Genomic DNA, 9120 nt, shown 5'->3' on the forward strand with positions numbered 1-9120 from the left:
TTAGGTTTAGGTTTAGGTTTAGGTTTAGGTTAAGGTTATAAGTTATAGGTTATAGGTTTAAGTTTAGGTTTAGGTTATAGGTTATAGGTTTAGGTTTAGGTTAAGGTTATAGGTTATAGGTTATGGTGTAGGTTATAGGTTATAGGTTTAGGTTTAGGTTTAAGTTTAGGTTTAGGTTAAGGTTATAGGTTATAGGTTTCGGTTTAGGTTATAGGTTTAGGTTTAAGTTATAGGTTTAGGGATTTGAGAATAGGTTTAGGTTTAGGTTTAGGAATTCGTGTACGTGTTCGGGTTAGGGTTATAGGTTTGGGTTTAGGTGTAGGTTTAAGTTAAGTGAATTAAGTTTAGGTTTAGGTTGTAGGTTTAGGTTTAGGTTTAGGTTTAGGTTAAGGTTGTAGGCTATAGGTTTAGGTTATAGGTTATGGGTTATAGGTTTAGGTTTAGGTTATAGGTTTTAGGTTTAGGTTTTAGGTTTTAGGTTTAGGTTTAGGTTATAGGTTTAGGTTATAGGTTTAGTTTTAGGTTATAGGTTTAGGTTAAGGTTTAGGTTTAGGGTTAGGAAATCATTATACCCACTGTAAATATATGTAGTTTATCTACACCGTCCTACTTTTCCAGATCATTTAAGGGGTTGAAACCAAAATTGAATCATATCCAAAACTTGGGTAGACCATAGCACAAGAAACAGTGGATATAATGATTTCCATCATTGAAACCTTTCTAGGGCTTGTAGTGATGTTTATTTATCATTCAACCTGTTCACAAGATCACACAGATAGTGATGAAGGGAAAAAATAAATATCAGCGGTTCCCACCTTCTAGGGACCCCCGCTCAACATCCGGATAGCTTCGACACGCATCCAGGTCTGCTCCATCAATTTCGAGCTAATACATAAACATGGGCCTGTCTAAATGGCCAGGCCACCTATATTGTTGTTCATAGGAAATGGACAACTTCGTCATGGTCATAACAGCGATTCCCACCTTCCAGGGACCCCCACTCAATTAAATCCTAAGTTAGTTACCCATCAAAGGTTGGATAGATTGTAATACTTTCAAATATCAAAATATATAAGAAAATTATTGAGATAATGATTTAAAGCACAAATATAGAAATACAAAAACATAAAATGTTCCTAAAAATTTATTAAACAAAAAAAATGAAATATCTAATGGAACTTCAATATTTAAATTTTGAAATATAGATTAAATTTCTATGGATTGAAGAACAGAATATCCTACCTGATGGTTTGGATCTTATCTTCAAGTTTTTGGATTGCGTTGAATACACTAGTCAAAAGTTTCAACCACTGCCAGAAAGAGGAAATAGTTCCGATCTGTGGCAAGAAAAATAACCAAAAATCTACGAGAGAGAGCTAGAGAGAGAGAGAGAGAGAGAGAGAGAGAGAGAGAGAGAATCTGGTGGGCTGTAGTACTTTCAAAACTCACTGGTTAGAATTGTTCAATGATAATCTTGAGCAACGACAATCCATGGTGGGACATAATCTACCAATGGTCTACTTGTCAAACTATGGGTTCCACTACTTATATAATTCCTCTTTTCCTCCATGTACTAAGTAGCCATGCCAGTAAGTGAGAGAAGACAAAAATATTATAACAATAAAATATATGGGTAAAATGAATGAGATGTCACAAGCATGCTATGCTCCACAAAAACTGATTTTGAAAATGAACGAGGGATCATCTATAAAACTTGTTTTATGCAGCGCGCCTAAAACATGCAAGCTCATTAAGGCAATAAGCCCATTAAAATATGTACAATGAATTGGTAAGTAGTAACCCAACAACACTAATGAAAATGAGCAAAAGCAAGGGAGGATTAGTAATCTCAGCAAAATGGAGAGTTTGCAAAAACCAGCAATATCCAAATATCTCCAATTAAAGGGCTCCTACATGAAGTCCAAGTCCAGCCCAGTTATTAAACGAACTTAAATTTTAAATTTTTAAGCTCGAGTCTCACCGTAGGACTTAATATTCCAAGCCAAGCCTTAATCCCCAAAGTCCCTGCTCTCAGCCTTGATCTATGACGTGTCCAAATTCAGGATTCTCAATCCTAGGATTTTCATTCTGTCAGTTCTATTTGGCAGACTGGATTTTCAATCCTGTAGAATTCAGAGACCGTGTTGGCATGCAATTTGCAAGTATCGACAATGTGAGCCTCTTCCATGGCGTGTTCTAGAGCTTAAGTAAAATAGAAAGGTAGACATCCAGTGGGTAGTGAACCATAAAACTTTTTCCAATCTATCATTTAAAAGCCAACACCAAATTGCCAGGAGAAAGGCTAAGATGTTGACAACGACGATGTATATAGCTTACAGAAAATAAATTACAATTGTTACCATTAACATTATGGGTATAAAAAGACCTTTCAAGTTCATTTATTTTCAATTTCAAAAATCTGATTTTGGATTTCATAATATACAGAATAACTATTGCGCTACTATCCCTAACTAAAAAGTTTCACGAGAGCTGAAACTCCAAATGTACCTCATACCTATAAAACTATAGAAGAGAAATTGAGCCTTTGTCCTAATGTTGGTGGCCTCAATCATACAACATTGAGGTTAGGAGTTCAGAATTCATGTTTACCTAAAAAAAATAAAAATAAAAAATAAAAATAAAAATAAAAATAAAAGAAATACTTAAACCACCTAATGTAAATCCGCACAGAGTTTTTCTATCGAACTTACAAAGAATAACCGAACCAAGAATATATCATTTTTTGCACAGCAATCTTAGAAACTCTGAAAATTCTAGGCACTCATACTGGACACGGACCTTCTTGCCAAAGAATGCATAAAATACCCCTTCCCTTGTCTAGGTTAATACAGAACAATCCAAACAACTGTAGAGATGAACCCAACATACAAAAATTTGAAAGAAAACAGGTACTTCCTAACATACCAGGGTGCGACACCGTTTGGATTTCAAGTCAAACAAAGGAAAATCTTTGGATTTCGATTTCAAATCCACAAATTCCCATGATCCAAGCTGCCAAACAATACTTTAGAAATTTGTTTGCCACATCCTCTGTTTTCTAACCCTTTTCTACATGAAAGTAGCACATCTTTCATACAATACAACGGGCAAATGAGAAACTGCTCAAGCTTCCTAACAATATTAGCAGCCAATTACTGAAAAAAGAGAAACCTAGGAACCTTGATTGTTTTAGGACACAGTCACACAAGTCTAATGTTCTGTACTTATGTTAGCCATGTTGTTCATCTATTTTTTCAGCTTATTTCAGAGTGTGGCCACTGGTCATTGGGGCCCACACTAGGGTGTATGATACCCAGCCGTACACCATGTTTCCAGCCCATTAAGTGAGCTAGATTCAAAGCTCAGATGGGGCGCACCAAAGGAAACATTGAGGATTGACGTCCACTATTGGAACATTCTTAAATGGGTCCCACTTAATGGTCTGGATCACTGAACATGGCCCCCACTTTGATGCACTAAAATCAGAGAACGGATTGGCTACTCCCCCTGCGGCTTGCCACAGTGCCATTAGCTAATAGCTAGTGGCTGGTGCTCTGTGGGCCCCACCATGATGTATGTGTTGATTAAGCATCCACCATTAAAAAGTTTTGGGGGGCCATAAAAGTTTTGATCAAGCTGATTTTTGTTTTTTCCCTTCATCTAGGTCTATTTGACCTAATCAACAGATTGGATGCCAAATAAACTGTAAACAGCACAGTGGCCCTTAGTTGGATTTTAATGGTGGATATCCAATCACTATTGTTTTCCTGCGGTGTGGTCCACCTGAGATTTATATCACCATACGTATCTGCAGGTGGGCCCATGGGACCCACAACCACAGGTGATGGTGTTTGCCAACCTGGCCGCAACCGGCAAGGGCCGCGACCTGCAAGGCCGCAAGGGCTGCAACCTGTAAGGCCACGAGGGCTGTAAGCCTGCAACTCGCATGGGCTGCAATAGCAAGTAGCAACGTAGGAAAAGGAAAAAGAGAGAGAGAGAGAGAGAGAGAGAGAGAGAGAGAGAGAGTACCGATCTCTTCCAGGCTTCCAGCCTCCAAGCTCCAGCGAATGGTAGGAATCGTTGGATACTCGGATCCGATTTGGGAAGGAGAAATGGAGAATGGGAAGCAGAGGAAAAGGAAAAACTAAAAAGGCCGTAGGTGGTGGTGGCCCACCTCTATTTGATGTTGGTCGGTGGATCGGTGGATTTCTGGTGGTCGGGCGTCGGGTGGGCGTGAAGCGGGTAGAGAGAGAAGAAAGGGAAAGGGTGCTAGGGTTGGGTGGGGTCGGGTATACAGGGAAAAGGTTTTGTACGGTCGAGCTCATGGGAACTTCCTATGAGGCGAGCTGTGTGGGCCCCACTATGCTGCGTGTCGACCATCAACACCGTGCATTTGATGGGCCCCCTTTAAATTATAGGATATCCCAAAAATCAGCCGTATACGGAACTTAGGTGGGCCATACCATCTAAAATCATGTGAAGAAGTGCCTAAAACATATAAAAGCACTTCGTGGGGCCCACCTGAAATTTCGATGCAATGAAACTTGGTCTGATCCTCATCCAAGTGGGACACACATAATGGATGGGCTGGATTTGTGAACCACATCTCGGTGGGCCCAATAAATGATTATTAATATTTTAATGGAGGGTAACCCCTCTCAACTTTTGCACGTGGTGTGGCCCAAAAAAGTCATGGATTGACTTGATTTTTAAGCCCCAGGCCCACTATGGAATGGTGCATCTGACTAATGGGGTAGATGTTGGACACCCATCACGGTGGGGCCCACACAGCTCGAACATATAGAACCTTTTCCCCTATATATATTAATTATAATATTTAATAAATTGTAAAATTAATAACGAGTGGAGTTGAAATCCCACCTGATCGAACTTGGCTCGAACTCAACACGAGCTAAACAAAAAAAAAAAAAAAAAAAAAAAGGAGTCAGCCATTCAAGCCGAGTCAATCCGAGCTGACTCAAGCCGAGTCGAGCGAGTTAGTCGAGCTAACTCGACTTGTGAACAGCCCTAACGGTGTGCGTTGATCTCAAATTTTTAGTAAATCCAAAACTCAAGTGGACCATGCCACACGAAACAATGGTGTGGGCCCACTTTGATTTATATATTGTATATCCATATGGTCCATTTGTTTTGCCAACTCATTGTAGGATATGAGCCCAAAAATGAATCATATTCAAATCTTAAGTAGACTACAACATAAAAAACAATGGTAATTGAACACCCACCATTAAAAACTTTATGGGCCCACCTTAGTGCCCACTGTAATATTTATTTTTATTCGACCTGTTGATTAGGTCAGACAAACCCGGACGAAGGAAAATAAAAAAAATAAAATAATTAAAAAAACAAATATCAACTTCATCCAAAATGTGGTGTGGTCCAACAGAAAGTTGGATGTGCTCCATGAGATGACAAAACGGATGAATGGTGTGGATATACAATACTTACTTCAAGGTAGGCCCAACAGTTAGGGCCGCACCTAAATTGAGAGGTATATAAAGATCATTTTATGACTTGATCCCAAAAATGAGAGGTATATAAATCTCAGGTGCACCACACCACAAGAAAACAATAGTGATTGGATAGCCATCATTAAAATCCTCCTAAGACCCACTGTACTGTTTATTTGACATCCAATATGTTGGTCTTATGCCATAAGATGATCTTTAAAAAAAGATAGATGACATGGATTAAACACATACATCATAGTAGGGCCCACAGAGCACCAACCACCAGCCATTGGATGGTGTCAGGGGGAGTAGTCAATCCGTTCCCCTTATTTGTGGTGTTGTCACACCCCAAACCCAAAAATCGGGCTCACAAAATTCCCGATTGTTGAATCCGGTGTCGATAGCCTCCGTAGTACCCCATTCTCGACTTCTAGGGTCCATATGCTAGGTTTCGATCCTGAGATTCTACAAGGAGAATTTTCCAACGTACATTTGTCTCATAAGAAGCATAACCACAAGTATACCTAAATCATAATGGCAACATCATCATCACATATCCACTAATATAATCATTTGAGTACAGTGATGAAAGGAAAATACATATATCAAAATCAAAGCTCCAGAAGTCAGCTACATGCTCCAAGCTCCACGCTGCAGCAACCTAACGCCACCTGCACGCATCTATCGTGAATAAGCTTATAAAAAATTTAGTGGGTGGTGAAAATGTGTGCATAAGGTAAGTGCCAAGTAAGCAATATCAGAGTAATCAGAGTAAGCGAAAATATTAACAAGATTATGAATCATACGATATCAGAGTAAGTGAAAATATATTGGTAAGTCCATGAGTGTTATCAGTCGTACCAAGGTTATACGATGTTAGGCATGAATGCTAACGGCCATATCAAGGCTACGCAATGCAAAATATAATAAGACAATAACAGATATCAAGGATGCAATGCAATATGCAAATCTTAACGAGTCACGTATACCATCAACCTCATCTAGGTCATACATCAAACCTGTGCGTATCACGCGATCATGTGGGGACAACTCCATCTCACAAGGAGTCCCATAAGCATCTCAGCCCAATGGCATATGCCCTAATCAATCATCCATCACAACATGCATACAAATGATGAGGGTCCACAGAAGGATGGTAGATCTAGCCAAATATCAATATATGCTCACTGATTTAAAATGCGTCACGATAGTTAAGTAAAGAATCCAACTTATAACCACCACAACATTGGACGATGCAACCGATGTGGGACAAAGTTCTGCCTTTACTGTGTGCACAGTAGCCTACCAATCACTAGTAGCTCGCCCAGGCTCATCAGGCCTCGCTCACATGTGATCACAGTGATGGAGTGTCACAATATCCCCTACCAAGGGCAGATCCAAGTCTAAGTGCAATAAGTGGGCTTCCTTACCCTCTCTATCGCGCAATAAACTGGACTTCCTTATGGGGCCCAATATATACACAAGGTGGGCTCCAAGGTGTAGGTATCATGATGCTACGCTGTCACATACTCATAATCGGTATCAATAACCGACACTGATAATCGGTCTCGACAATCGGCCTCGGTAATCAGAATCGGTCGAGCAAGGCCGAAGGGAAGGTCACAATGTGGATATTAAACCATCATTGCCCAATAATGTGGCCATTTAACCAACATTGCTCCCAAGGAGTGACCCATACAAGGGATTCATACACAACTTAACGGGCCATACATACATCACACTGCTCCTCAACCATGGGCCTTGCCAAATGGGTCAAAAATATATCACAATGGGCCACGTCCCATGGACCTCAAATATATCATAATGGGCCTCTACCTATGAGTTCTAAATACATCACAATAGGCCTTATGTACATCCCATTGGGCCTTGACCCATGGGCCTTAGATACATCAAATGGGCCGCATAACGTGGGCCTCATGTATATCAAGATGGGCCTCAACGAATGGGCCACAAATACATCCAGATGGGCCTCAATAATGGGCGTTAACAACGGGCCAAAAATACATCAAGATGGGCCTAATCACATGGGCCTCATGTATATATCAAATGAGCCACACCAATGGGCCTCTCCATCTACACCATTCACCTATATGTTAAAGATTATCTTAGAACACAAAAAAAAAGGATAAGCCATATTGAAAGATTATCTGGACCGCACTTCAGATATAAGTGGTGATAATGATTTCTACCATTGAAAATTCCCAAGGCCCACCATAACATTTAATTTCCATCTAAACAGTTAATAAGGTCACACAGACCTAATAAGAGTAAATAAATAAATTTTATGTTTATCCAAAACCTCTGGGCCAGAGGGGTTTCAATGGTAGACGTTTAACCCACCACTGTTATCAGTGGCCCACCAGATAAATAGATCTGCCCCTTTTTAGCCTTAAGCCATAAGATGGGCTTTCAAAATGGTTGGACGTATGGATGCAACACTTGTATTATGGTGGGCCCCATCGTCCAAACAGTGGACGGTGTGGATAAAACACATACATCATTGGGTGGGTCCCATGTCCAGTGCTGTGGACGGTGTGGATAGAACACATACATGATTGGTGAGGCCAGCGCTGGGACCCATGGTCTCAGCCTCTTCATGTCTTGCTGCGCGTCCTCTGGACAGCAGCAGCGCTTGCTACACATATATTTTTTATTTTTTTAAAAACGTGTTTTCTTGAGGTTTTTTGTAGGTGAGGGCCGCATCAGGTCAATCCACCCCGCCCACTGGCTTCTATAGCTTATAACAGATCCAACAAGCCTAATATTGAGCATGTTTCGGTGTATAGAAATATCGGTGTATTTCAACGGAAAAGCCATTGTTTTCTGTGAAATGGCCTGCCAGATAATCAGATTAACCTCAGTTTTCGACTCAACTCCTAAAATGATTTGGGAAATGGGATGGATGACGTGGACTGAATTCATACATTAAGGTAGGGCCTGCATGAGCAACCCACCCAAAAAGGCGTGTTGTTAGTACACCACACCGTCAGTTCAACTTCACTGAGCAACCACGTCCAGCGTCCCTGGACGCTGGATGGTTTGGGTAACACTTATATAGGGTGAGTCCCACGTGTGGGGACCACGGCTGATGGGTCCCACGTGGACGTGGCCCACTTGATTGGATCAACCTGATACTTGTGTTTTCCCATCACCAAAGGGTAGGGCTCACATGGCTTGGACGGTTGGATAAGACATACATCAAGGTGGGGTATATCCGGGTGGGCCACACGGCCACATCATCACACAAAAATGAAAAGGAGAGGAAGAGAGAGAGAGAAAAAGGGACACGCGCGATGGAGGGACCACGACACTATGGGCCCTCCCTTTCATGCATTCAATCATACATCAAGTAGGTCCCAATATACGTGGGCCCACCAAATCAAAAATCAACGGTGGAGATTCCTAATCCACCAAAATGGAAGGTCTAGATGACCTCTTTCAAATTAGAAAGTAAACATCATGATGGGGTCCATGGAGAATGGCCCCATCATGAAATGATCATAAGAATCAAGGTGGGCCATCGACCACATCTAGGGTCCAAAGTGAGATCCATACTATCAATCGGTAGGCCCCACTTGACCCATCATCAAAGATGAAATCTAGGCCTATAGAAACACCCACCGTTCGA

At 41.0% G+C, this 9120-nt stretch overlaps 1 long non-coding RNA gene across 1 annotated transcript; it reads right to left on the bottom strand.

The window, feature by feature from the left end:
* Positions 1-1242: 1242 nt before the first annotated feature.
* Positions 1243-4199, bottom strand: LOC131256308 (uncharacterized). Its single transcript, XR_009176733.1, has 2 exons — positions 4030-4199; positions 1243-1337 (listed from the first exon to the last, which is right to left on the bottom strand). It is a non-coding gene; the product is annotated as an uncharacterized LOC131256308 (long non-coding RNA).
* Positions 4200-9120: the final 4921 nt, after the last annotated feature.

This window comes from Magnolia sinica, chromosome 9 (genome assembly GCF_029962835.1).
Source record: "Magnolia sinica isolate HGM2019 chromosome 9, MsV1, whole genome shotgun sequence".
In the NCBI taxonomy this organism is placed as follows: domain Eukaryota; kingdom Viridiplantae; phylum Streptophyta; class Magnoliopsida; order Magnoliales; family Magnoliaceae; genus Magnolia; species Magnolia sinica.